This window comes from Adiantum capillus-veneris, chromosome 10 (genome assembly GCF_014529385.1).
Source record: "Adiantum capillus-veneris isolate H3 chromosome 10, ASM1452938v2, whole genome shotgun sequence".
NCBI classification, from domain to species: domain Eukaryota; kingdom Viridiplantae; phylum Streptophyta; class Polypodiopsida; order Polypodiales; family Pteridaceae; genus Adiantum; species Adiantum capillus-veneris.
This window is the reverse complement of record NC_140940.1, coordinates 122,822,178-122,844,526: the sequence shown is the minus strand read 5'-3', so window position 1 is coordinate 122,844,526 and position 22,349 is coordinate 122,822,178. Positions and strand designations below refer to the sequence as shown.

Below are 22,349 nucleotides of genomic sequence, written 5' to 3'. Positions count from 1 at the left end.
GAAAACACATATTTTTCAGCCTTGGATTCTTACTTTTCCACACCCCAAGGACTTGCTTAACCACCAAAAGAGCATCACCTCTTACCCTCACACGACGGATGCCAAGCTCAAGGCAAAGGTTGAGACCTTTCTCCAAAGTAGCATACTCAGCTTCATTGTTGCTTTGTGCAGTAAGATTCAAGGCAAAGGTTGAGACCTTTCTCCAAAGTAGCATACTCAGCTTCATTGTTGCTTTGTGCGGTAAGATTCAAACTCCTTTTAGTTACCAAAGCACCTTGAGGATCATAAACTACCACACCTCCTAAAGCTTCACCATGCGCTTTCCTGTAAGAGCCATAAAAAAAATATAGATAGGCATTGTTTATGTCAGGAGCTTCCATGTGTTGCTTCTTCACTGCATCCTCCTTAAGAAGAAGAGGGATTTCCTTATAAGTGAGCAAATCAGCCAATGTAGCCCTTGTACTCTCCTCAACAAGAAAAGAGAATTGGAATTCCTGTAGCTCCACAATCCACTTCATGAGCCTCTTTGACAAAGTAGGGCTATTCACCAATTGAGGTAGAAGAGTGTAGCTAGTGAGGAATGTGAATGGTTTAGGGAGAAGGTAGTGTCTAAACCTTCTACATGCATAAATCACACTCACCATAATGAGATCCACCTCAGTATAGCCTCTTTCCACCTCTAGCTTCACCCTGCTAGCACAATAGATAGGCTTCATGTAGTGGGAATTGTTACCTCATTGAAGAAGCATAGCTCCAATAGCATCCTCACCTACTGATGGATTCACATAAAAATCCTTATCCCAATTAGGAGCTTGCATAGTAGGAAGAGAACCAAGAACCTCTTTGATACCTTGAAAAACCTCTTCACATTCATCTATCCATTGTAGAGGATCCAACCTTGGTACTTGTTGTAGAGGATCAAGAAGTTGAGAGGACAAAGGAATGAACCTTGCCATATACTTCACCTTTTGAATAAAAGTAGAAAGTTGCTTTGTATCTTTAGGTGATGGGAGGAGCACCAAAGCCTTCACTTTGCCAGGATCCGCTTCAATCCCATTCTCTGAGATCATATGCCCCAAAAACTTCACTCTTGGTTGACCGAGATGACACTTCTTTGGGTTGAGTTGACCTCCACTTTCATCATATTGCTTCAATGCCATCCCAAGCTTTGCACAATGATCCTTTCTAGAGCTATAAACACAAAAGTAATCAATAAGATCCTTCACAAATCTGCCAAGAAAGGGAGACAACACCTTGTTGACGCGCTTTTGATACCACGCACAGCCATTCATAAGACCAAAAGGAAGCACACAATAACAAAAGCATCCCCATGGTGTGATAAATGTGGTCTTCTTTCGATCTTCTAAAGCCAAAGTGAGCTGAAAATATCCAGAGAATCCATCACATACGCTATACCTCTCATGCCCTGCAATAGAATCAAGTATGTCATTTATGAAAGGAAGAGGGTATGGATCCCTCTTCATGGCTGCGTTTAGAGGCTTAAAATCAACACATATACTCCACTTTCCATCCTTCTTGGGTGTGAAAACAACAGGACTCACCCATTCTGCAGTGTTCACAGGACATATGAAACCTGCTTCAAGAAGCTTGTCTACCTCTTCCTTTAAAGCATTAAGTTGTACATGTCCCATTCTCCTTAGCTTTTGGCGTACGGGCTAAGCTCCTTCCTTGATTGGAATGTGGATTTAATCTCCCTTAAAGCCTCTAATTTCCTCATAAGAAGTGATGAATAAATGGGAAAATTGTTGTATCATATGTAGGTACTCACCCTTCTCGTGACTAGTCAAGTCGGGAGACAACATACCTTGTATCAGCTCCTATTTGACATTAGGTTGAGCTTTGGGTTGCATCAGCTCTTCAATTTTCTCATAAGGACCAAAGATATCCTCATTATCCATAAGGCCAAGAAATCTTTGTTTCTCATCATGCTCTTCTTCAAGAAACAAGGAGGAAACATCTAGATCACTATCGTTGCTATCTTCCACTTCACTGCCATCATCCCCATCGTCTTCTTCTTCACTTGAGGACTCTTCTTCGTCACTTTTCTTATCAAAATCACAATCCAAAGATTGCTTGCTAGCCATGTCAAACCTCTTCTTATCACCCCTTCTATTGTAGAGAGTGATGGTACCATGTCCCCAATCCTGTATAGCTTTGGTTGCATGTAACCATGGTCTTCCAAGGATGAGAGGGAAAGCACCAATACCTACGGGCATAACATGGCAATTGACCAGCACTTTAACATCAAATACATCCACCTCCAAGTCCTTTACAACTCCCAAGCACCTCACCCTTGATTGGTTGGCAAGCTTTATGCGAAAACCTGAATTCTTCACCATGTTGAGTCCCAACTTTGATACACCAGCTTGAGTAATAACACATACCTGTGCACCTCCATCAATATAAAACTCTCCAATGCACTTCCTCTTATGCCATGCATCCATAGTAGGGCATATATCAGGTAGCTCATTCAAAGACAAGACTCTCACCGAACCCCTTGCAAGCTCCTTCTTCATGGGGTTGACTACGTGCTTCCATTGCCTCTTTAACTTGGGACACATCTCCATGAGTTGACCAAAGGTAATTGACCAAAGGTAACATCAGTCTTTCTACCCACAAAATCAGCCCTTAAACTATAATTTGGTTTCCCTTCTCCCAAAGGAAAGTCGGATGCATTGTAATGTTTCCTGGGCTTTCGCTTCTTCTTCTCTTTACTTGTACCTGTTTCAACCTGTTTCCCTCTTTTATGGCTAGGACTTGCATCACTCATGTCATGATCTCTTGTAACCCTCTTACCTACAGGCATGACCATAGCTCCCAAATCATCCTCTTTCTTCTCCAAACGGATTATTCTTACCACTTTTGTTTTTCCCTTTTCTTCTGTTGTCAAACCACTTGGTCCTGCTTAACTTTAATCTCAATACCATAATCTTCAGCTCGAGAAGGAATTTGTGGAGGAAGAGGAAACATGTCACCACCCATTCTCTTTGGCTTGTCCCATTGAGGGCTTTTATGACCCCATTCACCACAATTGTAACATTGAAACATATCCCCTCTTCCAGCCATGCCTCTTCCTCTACCACCTGTATAACCCTCATTGCTTCCATAACCACGTCCATATCCATAGCTTTGACCTCTTCCACCTCCCATCATATTCACACTAAGATTCTTCATAAGACCTACAACCTCTTGCATTCCTTGTGAAAGGCATTCACATCATGAGAAGCTTGTTGATCATAACCTAGCTCCCTGATGAGGACCCTTGGTTGCTCTACCACTTTCACTTCAAGCTTTGGCTCGACGTTAATTCCAAGTTGACGAAGACGCTCTGCTTTCCACTCTTTATTCTTTTACAATTTCAACTGCCTCCTCAAAGGTCCTTGACTGCTTACCTTCAAGCATAGGTTACTCCTCAAACTTGCAAGAAACCTGTCCTTCTTCAACATGGCTGGAGGAATTTCAGCCCCCAAAGATGTACACCACTTTGTCCACAATGCATTGAACACCTTCACAAAGTCTTCTATGGTTTGGCCTTCACCTTGTACTAAGTCTTGAATAGACTGCCATACCTTTTGTGGGTCTTCCACCTGTTGAAAGTGTGTAAGAAAAGCATGCTTTACCATTTCATAAGTCATAACTTGAGGAGGCTGGGCTGATTGTAGCTCCTTTTCGTAGCCTTGCAACCATTCCCTAGCATATCCCTTCAAATAGAAATAGAAGATTCGCAGCACCAACGCTGGCTCTTGCTTGTCAGCAAGAAGGCAAGAAAACTCCATTCTCTCAATGAAAGATTTGGAACTTTCATTTGATTTCCCACTAAACTCCGGAAAATTAAACACCATGTCTTCAAAACCTGAAAACTAAAGGTAACTTGAAGCGATTCCTCGGTGGCGGGCACCAAAACACTGTTGGGAAACAAGCAAACTCAAACGCCTCTATAGCGATGTCACCCAAGAGCGTTGAAAGAGAACTACAACAACACCAAAATATTTGGAAAATTCCTTTGAAACACCACAAGTCCAACAAGGGTAGTCCCCTTGGGAATTTACTAGCCGTCGCCCACCCAAGAGACTATGTCACATAGGAGCAAAACCCTGTCAAAGCACGGATTTATAACACACGCCGACCAATGCTGATGAAGACAAGAGCCTCTCATTTCACAATCAAACATCACAAACCCATAACTTCAACATCAATTCCACAATTCATAGATACATGCCCTCCGAATCTGTCTACACACAATTTGCCACTAGGCTGCCATAGCCATAACCCTGCAGAGAACTAGTCGTAACCTGAAGAGCACAACTCCAATTGGGGCACTTTAAAGCTTGAAAAAAATATTGAAAAATGAATGGCGAGAAATCTGAAGATGACCAAAATTGATTCCATATGCCTCCATGAGCAAAATTGACGCGAACAGAAAGCTGTCCCAACACGATTACACCTAGAGAAGGCTAGTCTGGGCAAAAAACTGCATCCAAGAGCACCAAGGAGACACAACGAGCTAAAACCTGCAAATTTCTGATGTTTGGATGAAATTTTTTAAGTTTTCACATGAGTTTAAGTTATATACAAGGCTCACTTCAAAAAACTCACTCACGGGAACTTACAGTAGCCCGACAATTGTCATTAGACTAGCGACTTGCAGTGCATGTACATGTTCTTGCTAAAGCAATCTTAAAACCCACAAAAAGAAAGTCCACACGCCCTTTTGACATTGGGCGTCATGTCCATATGTACAAATTTACAAAAAACGAGGTGTCAGAAATGCGCCCAACAGCGTGTAGGTTGTGTGTTGAGACCTTAATACTGTGTGCATGTACAAGAGTGTGTGTGTGTGTGTGCGCGTGCATATGCAATGAAAACTCAAAATCAAACTTCTATCATCACAAAACTTCACCAACATATAAGTAAGAGTGCGCATTGATACAGATAGAAGAAGTAGAGCGCAATATATAATGGGGCAAAAGCTAGCTTCAAGCAGTGTATGTGTATACACCTGCGTGCAGCTTGGCAACAACTAATCTACAGGTGTTGCTGTGGTGGAAGGATACACCCACATCTTGAGCTTGAGACGACTGGTTTTCCTCTATTTTGGTAGGGAAGACCTCCTTCTTATCTTTAGCAGGCTCCTTTGAAGCCTCTGTTTTTGGCACATGGTAGAGGCTCGTCTTGCTATCAAAGCGAAGAACGTATGCCTGATTACATCCCACATAAAGCCTCTCCCCCAGTGTGTCAATAATGTAGTAAGCTTCTTTGCATACCTTCAATAGGAAAAAATGATCATTCCAGCTCACAATGTAGAGATGAAATCCCCCATTGAGCTGCAAGCCTACACTCTGTTGATCTATTACTGCCCAAATCTCTTCAAAAGACTTCGCACATTGCAAGAAATTGTTGTAGGTGTCATCTAGCCCCTCAGGTTGGAAAAAGCCAATGAAGGAACGCTCATGATCCACTGCTAGTGGTCGTATTCTTGCGTTTATGACAGTCTCAAGGTCAAAGTGGCCATCCACAAACTTGCTTCTGTAGTCCTCAACATCAAATAGCTTCCGCCACTCTGCAAATCCTTCTCGGATGAGGGTGTCATATTCGGCCTTGATGGGCATACAATTTTAGATTCTTGTGTAGCCAATCAGCGATCACTACAACAAGGGCCGTGCACGCACTCTCGCCGGCTGTTCTTTCGCTCCTCTGATCAATAGAGGCAAAAAATACAGATGTAGAGAACTTCATGTTACCATCCCTACTCACCAAATATTTATGTTCCCAGCTTCCTATAGTGAAAATCTCCTCTCCAAAGTCCAAGCATTCAGATATCGCTGAAGAAAGCATTGCTTTCTTCTCATTCTGACAAACACAAAAAAAACTTCTTTCCATATACAAGAGCTTTTGGACAAATTCCTAAGAATTCTCACATTGTGACCTACCATAACATCATGGGCTTCTATTAGCAAGGGTGCCGCATACCTAGTTAGGTGCGGTTGGGGGCAGGGGATCGCCGGACTAGTGGGCAGGCCGGTGGTCCCCAAGCGCACTAGCTAGGTATGTGGTGCCTCTCAAGTGGAAGCTCGTGATGTTAAACAGTACATGCAAACAATGAGAAAGAGCCCATTTTCCTACACAAGAAAATGTCAAAACCTTCTTGTGATAAATTAGGTTAAGTTAGCAAATATTTTGTGCACTTTTTACATTAGACTAGCCTTGGCTTTGCATTATTCAAGGTACCTCATCCATCAAAACAGATATAATCGATCCAAGCATATGACTCAGATGACATGATGGTGTATGGAATTCTTAAAGAAGTTGTGAACAAGACAGGCTGGGTTCCACGCACCCCAAAATGCGAAGATGCATCGACGGAGAGTCACCTTGCACCCAGATCATCAACACCGCAAAATACAACTCCTCTAAAGAAAGGCATAAAAAATGGTGCTGCCTCTACATTGTGCTCTGCCCCTTCAAGCTCATCATTAACACCTGCAGAGCTTGCCAAGAGCTCCAACAAGAAGCATTACCGAGGAGTACGGCGTCGCCCGTGGGGCAAATATGTAGCCGAGATCTGAGACTCTGCAAGGCAAGGGGCCCGTGTTTGGCTATGGACCTTTGACACGGCTGAGGAGGCAGCTTTGGCATATGATCGAGCGTCATTGAAGATGCGTGGGGTGCACACATTGCTGAACTTTCCCGTCAATGTCTTGGCTCCAATGCTAGAGAAAGAGGTGGAGACAAAGAGAAGAAGAGAGTGAAACGAGAAGCACCAGTCAAAGATGGAGTTGCAGGCATCGAGCAACAACGTCAACAACGCAAGCGCATGCAAGAGCCATCATCATCTTCACCACCATCAAGTCTGGTAGTGAGCTTTGAAGGAGAAGGGGTGAAGATAGAAGATCTAGATGATGTGTTTTCTTTGCATGAGCTGCACGAGTGTTTCTTGCCTTTCATCACCTCCTCATTTGCTAGCGCCATGGCTACCCTGGCCAACTGCGCTGCAGCGTCTCATTTGGCAGCCTCTCATGTGATAGCAGAGTGCTTGTGCCTGTGTGTGTATGTGTGTGTGTGTGAGAGAGAGAGAGAGAGAGAGAGACAGAGAGAGAGAAAGATCTCAGTACGTGTTGTTGGGCGAGAGTCCAACCATCATGAAGGACATGGTGGCAGTCCATGAGAATTAGGTGTTGGTTCCTGTTGGGGGAGTCAGTGAGAGCCTACAGCCTCTCATTTGGCTGACAAAGAGTCGAAACTCATCGGCGAGCTCATCTACAGAGTCGACCTTGAAGACATATGGTATTGCACAAGATGCTGATATGGACAAAAGAATTCACTTGATATTGTTAGTCAATGGTTGTGCTTGGAACTACCTTGATCGATATGTATGCCTAATGTGGTGCACTTCCTCGATCACAAAAAGTACTTTAAGAGCTTCCTGCCACAGATGTCGCCTGATTGCGGGATATGCCTAACTTGGACAGGGCTCAGGAGCTCTAGGCTGTTTTCAATGGAATGGGATGTCGTGCTTGCCACTGCCTTGGTCGACATGTATGCCATATGTAGTGCACTTCATGAAGCACACGAAGTGCTTGAGGAGCTTTTTGTCTAAAATGTCGTCTCTTGAGATGCACTGATTGGGGGATATGCCCAACTTGGGCAGAGCCAAGGAGCTCTGGTCTTTTTTTAGTGGATGAAGTGAGGGTGTCTCTCTAGACGCAATCACATACGCTCTATCCTATTTTCAGCTAATGCGAAGTGAGGGTCTCTCTCTAGATGTAATGTTATTTCAAGCAGTGCATTGATTGCTACAAGGTTAGGTCAGGAAGAGAGAGAGAGAGAGAGAGAGAGCTTTTTTAAGCAGATGCAAAGATACTTCATCTCTCCCAATGCAATCATGTATAGTGGCACCTTGAGGGCATGTGGTAGTACACAAGATGCTGATATGGGCAAAAGAAGTTATGATGATATTGTTAGTGAGTGGTTGTTGAAAGAAAACATTGTGCTTGGAACTTCCTTGGTCGACATGTATGCCAAATGTGGTGCACTTCATAAAGAGGAAAAAGTGCTTGATGAGATTCCTGTCCAGGATGATGTCTTTTGAAATGCACTGATTTGAAATGCACGGCTGCCACGCACAAACCCTCTCGATCTGAGCCGCTAGAAGAACCTCTTGGATGCTAAGGAGCCAATCCCATCTTCAAACCAAAACATGGATCTGAGAGTGCCACTCGAATGGGGCTCCCCTGCCACTGGAGCCACACCCCCTCCCAAACCCAATAGAATGCTAGGAACCGAGGCTTACATGTTGATCTCCGAAGGAGAAAGGAGAGCAAGCCAACTCTTGCTGTCAAAACATGAAGAGCCAGGGCAGTCGAAGAGGATTCTGCAGCTAGGTGCCCCCACCCAGGGCTGTCCTCCGCATCGGCCTCAGCCCACAATCCACCCTGCCTCCACTGCAAGCCCACGTGCCGTCGGTCAACCCACCCCAGCGAGCCTTTCCTGCTCTTAGTGGTGGGCAAAACGAGTAGAACAAGCCTGTAGGCGAAGGCTCGTGAACCCTTTTCTTGACCTCAGCCCTTGACCTCAGCCCACAATCCACGCTGCCTCCACTGCAAGCCCATGTGCCGTTCGTCAACCCACCCCAGCAAGCCTTCCCAAATCTTAGTGGGCGAAACAAGTAGAACGAGCGTGTAAGCGAAGTCTCTTGAACCCTTGTCTTGACCTCTTACGTTAAGTATACTTTTTGTGATCTATGGACTGCACCACATTAGGTAAACATGTCGACCAAGGTAGTGCCAAGCACAACCACTGACTAACAATATCAAAATGAATTCTTTTCTCCATATCATCATCTTGTGCAATACCATATGCCTTCAGGGTGCAAGTGTACTTGATTTCATTTAGAGAAGAAGAAAAAGAAGAAGAGGATTTTAATGTCGTAGGAAACTATCCCAAGAGACCTCAAAGATCTATCCGACGAGTTAAACTCAAGATCTGTTATTGAAGAGAGATGCCCTCTCCTTGCATCTGTTGAAAAAAATCCCTCCCTTCCTGACCTGACACTACTACAATCAATGCAGTCCTTGAGATAACATTGCATTTCAAGAGATGCCCTCTCTCTGCATCAGCTGAAAACATTCTAGAGCATATGTGATTGCATTTGGAAGAGAGTAGGAGTGTAGGCTATCATAAGCTGCTAGTTGTAGGTGAGACATTGAGGGAGACGGCCTAGCCACTTGTCCTAAAAGCTCGAGTGGATCTGCTCGATGGCCTTTGATTGCTCTTGCTCATATCTGACTGCGTCTAGAGAGATATCCTCGCTTCGTCTAGTGAAAAACGACCAGAGCTCCTTGGCCCTGCCCATGTTGGGCATATCCTGCAGTCACTGCATCTCAAGAGACATCTCAAACATAAAGCTCTTGTTAGGTGCAGCGGAATGATTGTTTGCACTTTTCTCACGATGAGTGCTCCGAACTGTGCTCAATATTCCTTTTGTTTTTATGGAAGGTAGAGTCTTCCATTCTTAATGAGAAATTAAAATGCTATGATCACAAACAAAGTGAATGGACACTATGCATGCAAGTGAATGAGACTGAGAGATAGAGAGAAGAGAGATACGACACCAGAGACGTTGTAAAACCCTCCTCCGAAGGCCCCACTCTCGTCGGCGAGAGTGGTCTACTTTTTGATTGCACAAAGTGGTACAATGCGTATGCAATGGACTGATGCAACCTAGGACCTGCCGATGACGATGACGACTTTAGGACTTTAGGTCTTATAACTGCTAAAATTCTGCAAATCTTTTGGCTGTTTCGGGTGGCTGAAAATGACTTTTTTGCTGCGTTTTTATGGCTGAAAATGGGGGTTCTCTACAATGCTTCAAGGGGTTGATCTGGTACTGTGTCTAATGCTGAAAACGCTGCTGCAAGTGCTTTATCAATGGCTGATCTGGGGTAATCCCTTCAGGGGTGAGAGAGAAGGGAGTAGCGATGGCTGGGGTAATCCCTTCAGGGCTGAGAGAGAAGGGAGTAGCAATGGCTGATCTGTCTCCATAGCACAGAAAACGCAGCCTGAGAGGTGAAAATGATGCTGTTTGTAGAAAACACAGCCACCAAGGGGGAGCGATCTCAATTTTGAGAGAGTTTTTTGTGACGGAAGCAATCAGCAGGGGATCGCCGGCTTGGGAGAAGAACCTCAGCATCTGATACCATGTGAGAGTAGGCAACGAAAGCGCTGCCAACAATAGCATATAGCTCAGGTTGAGTCCTTTTCAGGAATACATCCAGGTCTGCTTCATTTTGTCCACATCTGCCATATGGTTATAAACTCGTGCTGCATTCGACCACAAACCATCAAATCTCTCATGTAGCTTACTCTTGCATTGAATTTGTTACTGAGTGTGTTTCTCTTTTAGTTTTTCTACCTGATCTTGCATTTGATTCATAACCTTTTGAAGCATCTGTAGCATTTTTGTTTGATCTATTTTGTTGTAGTCCACTCCATTCATGGCTGCTTCGACCTCATTTGTAGATTCTTGATCTATTAATATTTTTACTTGCATTGATGTTACATGCAGATACGATGTTTGTGTTAGTTTGACATATTGTTTGTTTTAAAATATATAGACACGATGAGTGACCAGGGTCAGTGACCAGGGTCATAGAGTGAAGCAAGACTTTGCTACATACCACTGGACTATCAGGAGAGGCTTTGACGGAGGCTATGTCAGATTATATGGAGATGGATGACGCTAGTTTAGACAGCTCCATCGAGTTTCTTGGGCGATTCAGTTTGCCTGTACATCCTGGAGAGGGTACATCCTCCCAGCCACACAAAGGAGTGGAGACTTCCTCTCATGCAGATCAGACCATAGCACATCGGTAATCTTTTCGATTGATAAAGTAGTAATGTAATTCCTTTTTTTAATATAAAAATCTTAATATATGTATTCCCTTGATGTCTTTGTTTGCTTAGGACTCCTATTCCAGGTACATCACATCATGAGAGTCAGCGGCTTACTCCTAATGTACCTCCTAGTACTCAGTTGACACCTGATTCACAAGCTAGTGGCTGTCAGTCTCGGAGGTATATCTATTATGGTGATTATGAATTAAATATCAAGTAGTTTTTAAGAACTCTCATCTAATCTGCCGTATGTTTATATTGCATGTAGGCATCACCGGCAGAGTAGCACGCCACCAGGCCGATCGACTCATGAGACACCGCCTCAGCCTCCAGCTCCCCCATCAGTGCCTCCACCTCCACCAATGCGCACGTGCATTCGCAGCTTGGGTGTCACATGCGACATCTTGCATGACGGGGCTATCCTCCAGCTCGGAGCCGGCATCGCCCTCAAACTTCGGATGAGAGACCTCTGCTCGTCTTATCTAAAACAGGTTCATATACCATGGGAGTAAGTATTAATTAACATAAAAATTATAAATTTTAGTTTGTTAGTTGAATTACTAATCGGCTTTATTTTGCACTGTAGTGATCAGCATGAGGATGACAAGAAATATGTTCTCAACACACTAGAGACACAGTATGGGATAGGATGGAGTCCCAAGTGGATGGTCAAGCAAATGTGCAAACTCATGGGTCATCGACGCGACGCAGCACGGTAAGTAGAAAGAAAGAAATAATTTTAACATCTCTCTCTCTCTCTCTCTCTCTCGTCTCTTGACTCTCGATCTGTCAAGGTGGAAATCGGTCGGAGCTGCTCTCTGAGTAGGTGTAGCGTATAGTAGAGGCAGGCTGTAGGCAACTCTCGCAAGGGTGCACCATGCACTGTTGGGGTGCATGATTTTTCCTCTCTTCTATCATGCTCGCCGCTTGGGACCATATGAGACAAATCAAATGTACATGGTGTCCAGCCAAATGAGCATCCTCAACGCTTCCAGTTGTCCTAGAATTTTTGTGTGTTGACGGCACAAGGTCTAGAAAAGGTGCATTCGTTTGCAGCAGCCACTCCTCTTAGATCAAAATCTTTATCTTCCCAATGCTCGGGTCCTTGAACTATGGCACCTCCTCCAAAGATGCTGCAAGTGCTTCTTCAGTTCATTTTTCCTCACTTGTTTCACAAGAAAGTCCACAGCTCCCTTTGACAAGCATTTGAAAATGGAATTCATGGAGTCATGAGAGGACATCATGATAACCAGAATGTGCTTGAGGGCCCCATGGTTCATAATTCACCCCAATAGACCTATGCCTGATAAATAGGGCATCACGACCTCCATCAGAACAAGATCGACTTGGTTTTTCTGGTCCATAAAAAGCTCCCATGCTAGTAACCCATTGGAGGCAGGTGTAACTTCATAGCTGCAATTGCGTAGGAGAGCACCAACTGGATCAAGCTGAATGCATGGAACTGATGCAAGTCTAGGCTATGTCGGCAATGACGAAGGGGATGACGACACTGTCCTAAGGGCTGAAATCTGCAATCTCGTATCTGCTGTCCAAATATGCTATGGGCTGAAATCTACGACTATGTCCAAAAACGCTGATTCTGGGATTGTTCTGTAGGTCTTTGACACTGAAAATCTGCAGGTTTAGGGCTGAAAACTGAGGTTTCTTGGGGCTGAATGTGCTACTCTTTAGGGGCTCAATCTACTGGTCTTTCATTGCTGAAAAACGCCATGTTGAAAACTGTCAAAAACGCTAGGTGATGGGTCTCCAAAAACGCTAGGTTGCTGAGCTTCTTCTGTCGATGGTTGCTGAGCTTCTGTTGTCGATGGATATGCATCTACACTAAGTGACTTCATAGCTGCAATTGCGTAGGAGAAGTGGCGTGACTGATTCTACTGTTTTAAGGGCCAATCTGTTTTTTCAAGCTTTTGGATATGGCCTCACTGAAGGCATGGTTCAACGTGGAGGTTGCCCTCTTATGCTTTGAAAGAGCGATACGACGCGTGAGGGAACGCTTTGCTAGATGGAGAGAAGGAAAACCAAGATATGACAGGGATGCGGTGCAAAAGGCTATGTAGACCTCGACTCAGACACTCTTGAGGACGACTGAGAGTTTCTACAAGGATGTAGAGGCGATGCGGCTGGAAAGTAGAAGAACGAGAAAAGAGCTCGAGAGAAAGAAAATGCTTATGGATGCTGAGTTCCGTCGGCAAGAGCAAGTGATGACCTGGTTTTTTGAAAAGGTGTCGATGATGCATGCCAAGCTGAGCGAAGGGGAAAAACAAGCAAAAGAAGAGAAGGAGACGGATGCCCTGTGTATGGACGAAGCAGAAGAATGTATGAATGTCCTGTGTGTGGACGAGTGAAGAAATTGAGGAGGAGCACCAGGTGAACCCTGCAGACTCCTATCCCCCACACGAGGGGGGAGAGTTGAGCATGCGACACGCAGCGACCTACAGGTTGCTACCTTCGAATTGCCCGAGCCGAGAAGGGGATTGTGGAAATCCATGGCAATAAGCCATTTATATGCGAAGAATTGAGAGGAGATGTGGCGAACCTGGAATGTGGCACTGTGGTCGTGATCCTTGATTGTGAAGTGAAGATAAATAATGTGAGCCAGGCAGGGTGTGTTGATATGCGTATAACCTACAGTATACTGCTAAGTTGGGGTGTGTGCATGAGGCCGAACCCCTCAGCAAATGGTGTTCACAATATGGCTATGAATAGCTTGGACCAGATGGCGGTCAGGAAAATAGGTTGGTCAGCAACAAGCCTACTGGCTTGGAGCACACATGGGAAGGATGATTGTAGGATTACCCGGAAAAGGTGGTCAGCAAGGTGTGACTAGGGTTATGAATTGACAGTGGTGCAAGGTCATTGGGTCACGAAGGAGGTCATGGAAACCCGATTGGGAATGTCCCTGAAGGGGCCTTATAGACTAGTGTACGCGAGCCATAAGCTAGCTGAGGCAAACCCAATGGGATTAATCGCCGCATGGTTACAGTTCGCCGTGTGGTTCGATGATGGGTGTTAATAAATGCGACTGCCCAAGTCATGTGTGGCAAGCAGGGCTACTTGGGGTTGTGGATAGTGACCTACTGGAGGTGAAGATATGCATATGGGACCCGGGAGAAGGTTACCCATGCGGGGATGCATTTGTTTATGGAATGACCTGAATGCACAGAGGTGCTGAGTTGACAGCACGCTGGAATATACTTGGCGGATGCGGGATTAAGCCCGAAGGGTTAGAGCCGTTTGCTGGTTTGACAGACGGAATGTAGCAAGAGGAGTGCTGGCACAAATGCAGGCCACAGATGGCCATTGGATCCCACCGTGACAAGGCAGGTTGCAAGAGGATGCGGAGCGAGTCAGGTGGACTCGACATCATACCAGGTAGCCAAGGACTAGATCGCATAATCGGGGATGTACCACAACTAGGAGATATTGGGCTGAGTCGGAGGGCCAGCAAACAACTAAGGTGCAGGGTGAGATATGCAGGTACGAGAAGAACAACAATGCTAGGGCAAGTTATGTATGGACGATGTGTTTCCCCTCGAAGAGACAGGCGAGCCACTGAGTGCGAATGCAACACGACTACGCATTCCAAGAGGGCGGATTCCGATCAGCACTAGCCCACCTTTCATTCGGGGAGCTATGCTGTGCGAGTGATTAGGCACATGACATTATACCTTAACCGATACTGGCCCGAATGGGGTTATTCGACATCGGGCAGCGGGATGTATGCCAGGCCATTTTGGATGAGATTACTAGCAGGCCTACGGGCGTGGGGTCCCCAAGTAAGTAGTGGGGGCACGCTGATGACGGTTATGCTACTGGTATGGTTGGCACTTCATGGAGGTTACAGTCAAGGGAGATGTAAAGGGAGGAATTCCAATGGGAAGAATCTTGAGGCAGATTGTCTTTGGAGCTTAGGAATTTGGTGTGGTCAAGCTTGGTCGAGGAGGCGGTTGCGGCTTCCTTGGTGAGAGGAGATTTGAGGTCTCAGTGGAGCTCGATAGAGAAGTGCTCGGCGGAGGAGAGCTTGACATTCGAGTGCTTGGATGCTATTGTGGCAGAGATCTTTCATTGGAGCTTGCATTGAGAGGACATTACATCATGCAGAGTGGAGCAAGAGCAGGTTCAAGACTATGTGCAACTCGTTTTTTGCCATTTTCGGGCTTTAAAACGCAGTTTTTTGCGTAGCTCCGTCATATAGAATCAGATCTACATGATCCAGGAGTCTAGGTCAGGGTTTTGGCATGCTCCGGAATCGATGGAGATGTCTATTTGCTGAAATTATTCTTTGAATTATAGCAGGTACAGCAGCAGGTTTGTTTGTGCCCTTTCGGGTCCCAAAAACACTGTTTTTGGTATATCTCACACACACGGAGTATTTTCTGCAGCAACCAGCAGATTCATAGGTGTACACAGGTTTTTGGATATGCTGCATGGTTCAGAGAGCCACTCATGCGAAAGTGAGCTATGTTGCCATGGTCTTGGCGTTTTATGTATGCCATATATGGATTTGTGTATTTGTTTATGGCTGGGATTATTTGAGATTTGGCTCAATAACTCTGTTGGATTTTATTCAGGTTCTCGCCATAGCTTCTATGTATCCGCAGCCTGCTCTTTGACAGTTTAGTGGTTGATTTTACTCCCACTTTGATAGGTGATTTTCAGCCATCATTTGGTTGGAGTTTGGAGTCACTTGTGTATGCCCTTGTGTGCCGTATTTCGCATTGCGCATAGCGGCATATCTTGCAAGGTTTTGTGAAATGTTGCTAAAGTTATCTGGCAGACATTTGGTCATCGATTGGAAGGTATTTTGGCAACAATCATCACTCACATGTATGTCATTTGAGGTGCCCTTGAGTGGTACTCCGGCAAGAGCGGGTATGCTCATATGTATGACTTTGTGAGGTGATTCCAGTCGAGTTTACTCCCGGATTGGCCATTGTGGCATATATTATTGTCTCTTTGAGGTTTACTGTTGAGACTTTGCTCCAGTTACAAAGGAGACTCTGCCAAAATTTTGTCATATATTTATGCGCAATTGAGTCATATTGACTTGTGATTTTGTGCAAGGTTTTGCAGGTTTATTGGTGCAATTTTGTATCAGGTTTTGAGCCATATTTGCAGAGTTTTGTTGATGCGATTCGAGCCAATTTAGGGTCGATTTGGTTGGCATTTTCTAGTCATTGTTGGTTTCTTTTTTGCGAGCATTATGGCTGATTTTTCATTTGACTTCCAGCGTTATGGTCTGACACAGTTTGATGGTGCAGATTTTGTTGCTTAGAAGGAGCATATGCTTGTTGCATTGGCGGATTTGGGGCAGGATAAACCCTTGCATGGTTTATCGGTGAAGCCTAAGTCTATGCGTGATGATGATTGGCAGGATCTTGAAGAGTTAGCAATGTCTACGATTCGTTTGCATCTGGTTGAGTCTGTTTACTGGCAGGTCTCGAGGGAGACTACAACTCATGCTTTATGACATAGTTTACATGCTATGTACGTGACATCCATGTCTACAGGGGAGTGGGCAATTTGATCGGTTAAAGCAGACAGTAGGGACAAGGCTACAATTGCGCTCAAATCGAATATACTCGATGAGGACATCATGCTCTCTCGTAGAGGCGGGGAGAGTGTTATGGGTCTCTATGCATAGGCGGGTTTCGAGACCCTCCACAATCACTCGTCCTCTTGAGTCGGCTTCGTGAGACGCGACCTCGAGGAACCTTGGCCGACGAGAGGTCTCTACCTCGGGTGATCACCCTTGCGGAGGGAAGCTATACAAGCCACACTCGAGAAGGGAAGCTATACAAGCAGTAGAAAAACACAAATTCAGTAGTATAAAAATGCAGCAGATCAGCATTTTTAACAGCCCTGGATCAGCCCTAGTTGGTTGCAGAAGATCTCCATTTTCAGCCCTCGAAAACGCAACCAAAATAGTCATTTTCAGCCACCGAAACAGTCCCGAAATTCAGCAGATAGAAGACCACAGATTTCAACCCTAAAGTCGTCGTCGTCATCACTGTCGTCGTCACCGGCATAGTCCCATGTTGCATCAGCCCATTGCATCCACATTGTACCACTTTGTGCAATCAATAGTAGACCACTCTCGTCGACGAGAGTGGAGCCTTCGGAGGAGGGTTTTACAATGTCTCTGGTGTCGTATCTCTCTTCTCTCTCTATCTCTCAGTCTCTACACTTGCACGCACAGTGTCCATTCACTTTGTTTGTGATCATAGCACTTTCGATTAAGAACGGAAGTCTCTCCCTTCCATAAGAACTAAAAGGAACCTTGAGCGCAGTTCGGAGCAGTCATCTTGAGCAAAGCGCAAACAATCATATGCTATCGATCCAAAGCGATATATTACGTTTCGGACTCCTTGGGTAGTACATCCATCAATAACAAGGGGTAGAACATGTTGTATACATGATTAATCCAATCAACGAAACATGCAAGAAAATAAATACTTACGAAGATTGATAAAACATTACCTTCACAAAATTGTGCCAATCATGTGTTTTTAAACCAAACAAGCACTTCTCATCTAAAGTGAACATGTTTCGACAAGATGCTCCATATCCTGTAGGCGTATGAATCAATTGGATCCTCTTGTTGATAGTCTGCACCTCTTCTGCGCTGAGTACCATGGGGCAGGCTCATAGGTTGTGTCACGTCCAGTTTCATCAGAAAGTGGCCATAGATTAGGCTTTGAGTTTTGATCCTTTAAGTCATTTCTTGCTGCCACTGTGTCTTTCAAGCCAACAAGGTGTTGCCATAACCAATGACCAACATTATTAAATATATGCATAGGATCAAGAAGATGACATATCTTCAAATCCTTCCAATATTCCAAAGTGTACCATATCGAAGGGCTTTGAGCCAGAGAACGTTTTCCTTTGGCTCGCACCTTCACAGCGTCATCATCATCACCGCTTATCCGACTCCGGATCGATAGCGGGCCCAACAGTCCACTTTAGATACCAATCCTTTGGTGTGTTTGGTATTGGATATTTCCCTTCTTCTACCTTCCCGTTGAAATGTATGGCTTGCCTTCTATTTCGTAGATGATGCTCTTCAGGTAAAAATCGTCTGTGTCGAAGATATATATTTTTGTTGAGGTTTTTGCTATAAGTTGATCTCAACCAATCACCACACACAGGACAAGCTTTATAACCCTTGGTACATATTCCTACATGAAAAACATAACAAAGATTATTAGCGCAATAAATATACAAAAAACATATGAGAAAATGTATATATCTAAACCATTTACTTAAGCAAAAACCATATCCTAGAAAGTCGTGGATAGTCCATGCTAAAATCCCACGAACAATGAATTTTCTTTCACCAATGCTTCTTGACATATCCACGACATCAATTCCTCTCCACAAATCTTGAAGATCGTCAATGAGAGGAGCCAAATATACATTCAGGTCTTTAACTTGTCACTTTCTTGGGATTAAGAGTGAGAGCATTAAATGCTCTTTCTTAATACTAAGATATGGGGGTAGATTATAGTTAATAACTACCACCACGGACCATGTAGACCATTTACTTGATTTTATAGAAAACGGATTCACACCATCTAATGCTACACCCATCTTTAAATTGCGTGATTCTTTTGCGAAATCTGGCCATAGAGAATCAATATGCTCAAATGCAGGACTATCCTGCACAATTCGCATTACTCCATCTTTTCTCTTGTGCTCCGCTCCCCATGTCATAAGCTTAGCTAATTCAGGACTTTGAAACATATGTTTTATACGCGGAGCCAAGGGAAAATGTCTCAATACCTTTCTAGGGACCTTACCTTTCTCATCTTTATAACGAGGCGTTTGACATTTTGGGCACGTCACATTGTCCTGGTAGTACTGATGTCTATATAAAATACAATCGTTGGGACATGCATGTATAGAAGAATAGTCAAGTCCAAGACTACTTATCATCTTCTTCACCTCATCGTGTGATGCAGGAAAGGAATTGCTTGTCGGCAAGAACTTTTGAGAGACTAGCCTGCAAGTTGATTAAAAATATGATCAATAACAAGCACCAATGTTTAGAGTGTAGCAAACAAATATGTTAGATGTATACATACTTCAATAGTGCTGAAACGGATACATTACTCCATCCAAAATGGTTTTGAAGATTAAGAATAAGTAAGCTTGCACTTAGTCGTGTCAGTTGGCTTCCTTCGTAGATATGCTTTAGAGATTCTTCTCGAAGATACTTCTCGTTGTTAGGAATATCGCTCGCACTATCATTTTGATGCCAATCCTCAATAAAATCAGCCATGGCATCATCATTATCAAAGATATCATCACGTCCATTAAAGTCCTTAGAATATTGTTCCTTTAGTCTTGCATACGTATTAGGATCACTCTTGCGTAGGATCCTCATGCACTCTATTGACATTTGAGATATGTCATGTGAATGTTGATTTGTGATGTTATCGATGTCATAATCTAAAATCTGCATATTTGAAGGTAGAGAAGATTGTATCAATAGCATGCTTATATATAAAAGGAGAGAGATATGTGCATGGAATTCATAACATTTGGAAACAACAAAAAATAATATCAAAATAAATTAGCGATAGTACGAAACGTAATGAAAATTAAAGTGTAGAATTAGGGTACAAGAGTTCAAAATAACATTAGGAATTGTATATAATGAGCTCTTAACCCTCATCTGTTAAGGGTGCTCGTGGAGGTCTATGCCATCCATACTTGACTAGCAATTCATCACCAGCACGTAATGATTTAATAGCATGGACAACTATATATCTTGGTACATCCCTAGTCATGTGTCTTGGTTCATGACTATTCACACACTCCACAAATGTGCAATTGGTTCTTGCACTTCTCCCTCGACTACTATTGATTAAACCTGCTATGTTTCCTTGAGAGTAAGGTCTTCCATCAACAAATAGTCTATGGCCTTCTGCATGTGTAATCCCTCTAGCAGGAAGAGAGGCTGCATTGAGACATAATCCATAAGTAGTCATGCTCTGGATGTAGCGAGTGAGCTAATGCCATGGACCCCATCTATATATAGGTCCACAAAAAGACATAAGGGTGACCTCTGAATGAGGGGGCACATGCAAATCCTGTGCAATAAAGACGCCTCGTCCTGCTCCACTGATGGTGGATGGAGAAATCATGTAGTGATTGCCCCAAAAGCCAAAAACCACTCCATCTGAAGGAAGTGGTCCTCCTTGCCAGCCTCCGTATCGTCTACGATCGTAGCTCTGTACTAGATCCTGTAAATGAGTAGGCAGTGGATGATCTCCACCCATCTCAGTCTCCGATGGAGGAGGTAGAGGATGTCGAGAAACCTTGAGCTGCAACTGACAAATGACCTGTCCGTGGCGTGTGTGAGAGACATGTGCACCATTGGTAGTAAAGTCATCCTCGCCATCAAGTGAAGATACCTACGTATATAATCTAGTTACATTATATATTTTACTCTTTGATTTTTAAAACTCCAATATCAAACAAAGGGAGATCAGAAATATACCATAGGTCGATGTCGCTCTTAAGGTGGTGGTGCTTGCTCAAAAGTACCATAAGTCATTTGATGTGAAAAGCACTCCCATCGTGGCCTACGATACATGCCACAACAATGAGCACACCAGCATATAATAGGCTCATCATAGTAGAAATCATCGTAAACGGGTTCATGTGCAGTATCAGAACTCTGTGCACCCCGGCTACCACTAGTAGGAGGTGGTGGTATACCCTCTGATTGATCCGAATCTGGATTTCAATTACCATAAAAACATGAGATATTTATCAAATGACCAAAATAAAAAATTCAATAAAGTAACAAAACATTGAAGTCTAGTAGTTATATGGTATATTCTAACACTTATTGTAATTTAAAAAATAAACAGGCGCTATTGTATGGTGCCGTCAAACAAGAGAAAGGCAACCATTTGCATGGAGACATGGCAATTCTTCCGCAAGGAGATGCGCCTACGCATTAATTTTCCCCAACAAAAGGTGTGTGCAATATATATTAGAATTAATATGAACTTTCCTAGATTGATTCTAACTTTTTGTAATCTATGTTATTTTGTTTATTCAAATTTGCTTAGGAGGCAGCAAGAAAGAGAGTAGCTTTACGTCACACATCTAGACTAGGGCGGATGGGACGGGATGGATTTTTGGCCACATTTGTGAGTATAGACCATTCACATATTAACTTTTAAAGGTAGTATTATTGAATGCAAAAATTAATAAGTCTTTGGTTGTGTCTTAATGTAAACGAAAGACTATGGTCGTGCACCGACGGCACAGGAGATAGAGTACGCCACATACTACGGCTATCGTGCTTTGTGTCACACACTTACTAACACTCCAGATCCACTTCTACGTATCTTTGTTTTGCTTTGTAGTTTCTTTTCATGGTAACTGTAATATATTCTTTTTTTATTTCACTAACTAGTACATGATCAGCATGGGGAGGCTGATATGACAGAGGTGGCTCAACACGAGGCCAAGGGGCGATGTTGAGAGGCTGAGAGGAGCAACGGCCTAATCACTGGCCATGATGGTGACGATCGTAGAGATGGGGACAGTCGTAGTCCCACGGTTCGGACAAGTGGTGGTGGCACTAGCGATCATGAGACCGATGATAGTGAATCTTCCAATAGTGATGGATCACATAGTGATCCTGCGTAGAGATTTATTTTGCATATTTGGGATCCGTATATATGTATTTTTTAGTGTGCATTGCTACATCGTATGTGATGATGAGATTTGTTTTGTATATGTGAGGATTGATCACCACACATTTTGGACACATGTACATAAACTTACTGATGATATATACTGACATGTGTTTGTTGCATCACTGAATTTGTCTATTGTCAAACAATTAATTATTTGTCGACAAGATAATTAACCTAAGTAACCATCTCAATGTTATTTATTTGTCCTTATATATATTTTTTAAAAAGATGGATTGAAATCATGGTCATTGTGCTACCAAATGATGATGTGGCATGTGAAACCTAGTCCTAAGTTTTCTGTTAGTTGCTCTACTTCTCAAAATTAAGGCATTTTGATCTTATAGCACTCTTGTGCAAGTCTTTAAGAATATAAAAGAAATATCGCTAGGGACGTTAGTCTTTCTGTTCAGTTGTTGTTGTTGTCCTGGTTTGGGTCACCGCCTGTGGCTTTTCGCCCGGTCGGTTTACACATTGTTAAAAAGGCTTCCAATGTTTCTTTTAAGATGAAGATTTGAACTATGACGTTTCAAAGTACCAAGCATCATACGCTCCAAGTTTCAAGTTACGTACCATGTACCACGCACCAACTACAAGCATCATACGCTCCAAGTTTCAAGTTACGAAGCATGCACCAGGTACCATGTACCAACGACAACTATCAAGTTTTATTATGGAACCTGATACCAAACTCTA

The 22,349-nt window shown here is 43.6% G+C and overlaps 2 pseudogenes; one reads left to right on the top strand and one right to left on the bottom strand.

Moving 5' to 3' along the window:
• Positions 1 to 4,997: 4,997 nt before the first annotated feature.
• Positions 4,998 to 5,868, bottom strand: LOC147449572 (uncharacterized; annotated as a pseudogene).
• Positions 5,869 to 10,658: 4,790 nt separating this feature from the next.
• LOC147449571 (uncharacterized) lies at positions 10,659 to 21,606 on the top strand (annotated as a pseudogene).
• The last annotated feature ends 743 nt before the right edge of the window (positions 21,607 to 22,349 follow it).